Raw genomic sequence first — 1,423 nt, forward strand, 5'->3', positions numbered from 1 at the left:
TTGAGTAATAGAACTTCTAAATAATATGTAGAAAAACATAAAATAAACAAAGTAAAACATCAAACTTACCATTACATTTATCTTGATAAAAAACAAACAGGCATGGGGCCTGAGATTATTTTCTCTTGTCAGGGGGGCTGAGAGGTAAAATATTTGAGAACCACTGCCATAAGGTACTTAGAAAAAACTAACCCCCATATCTTGAATGTGATTTCGTTTAATTTTCAACACACAAAAATTTATTGCACAGCTTTCACTTTTCTTCTGTTTCTCAACAGACTTCATAGAAAACACACAAAGGTACTGTACATTTTATAATTATAAATCATTCAAACGAAAATTACAATTGCTTTTAATTAAATAAGGACCTCAGCATGTAGACCTATACGGGAGTGAAGGTACAGTTCAACCATTCTTAACCCCGGCACTGGGTGTAGATGAGTGATCAGCTTCATTCCTCTGCAAATTAACCCCCAGGGGAATAGCCCTCATACCCAATGTATAGGAGCCTGGGTTGGTTCCAGAGCCTGTCTGGACGCTAAGAAATCTAGAAAGTCAGAATTTTGATCTAGTAGAAGTATTTTGAAAATATCTCCTTTCTTATATTCACATTGCCTTTGAAGTTCATTTACTTGAGATACAAATCTATTGCTACGAAGCAGCCTCTGATGGGAATATAGACTGGACTTCGAAATACCAATCAGAAACATCAGACTTTCGGTATTCTTGTGTAGTTACAAACCTGGTCGGGCTACAGTGACTAAAATAGAACAAAGAAATTAATTTTGGGTGGAGTACGAAGTTCTTGTGCAGGGAAGTGAGGTTTCCAGCGTCCTTCCAAGGCCGCATGCTCAGCTCTAAGTTTTCCTGGCGACCTTTTGGTCTGGGTAAGGTCGGGGAAGGGGGAACAGAGTCATTTCGGGAACCTGGTCTCTCTCCAACAGTGGTTACAGTCGGAAGAGGCCGCACTCCTATTTTTGCCTTACATGTATTCGGTCGCGAAGTGTTTCGCGGTCACTTACCTAAAAACGCTGTGTTCGTCCATGTTACAATATTGTCACGTGTTGGGTATGTGACATGCAACAAATAACTTCACACCCTTCTGGATCTAGCGAATTTATTGAACACTCGCTCTCGCAATCACACAATTCATAATTACACAAGTACTGGCATCTGCAGTATCACAAATACTTCTGTTACTCTCGGCGCCTTCACGATGGGCACAGTGNTCACTCCTGATCACACTCTCGCATATACTGCTCTGTCGGCTTTTTATACCGTTCCCTGTTGCCTCGTGTTACAGCGGTGGTCCACTTGTTACGTCACAGTTGGAAGTGCTGCTACGTCACCGCGGGGAATGGGGAAGGAATGTTGACTGGAGTTTCAATTAAATTTGGTTTCGAGATATGCATCTAGTGGATTG

Source organism: Cryptotermes secundus, unplaced genomic scaffold, assembly GCF_002891405.2.
Source record: "Cryptotermes secundus unplaced genomic scaffold, Csec_1.0 scaffold3570, whole genome shotgun sequence".
In the NCBI taxonomy this organism is placed as follows: Eukaryota; Metazoa; Arthropoda; class Insecta; order Blattodea; family Kalotermitidae; genus Cryptotermes; species Cryptotermes secundus.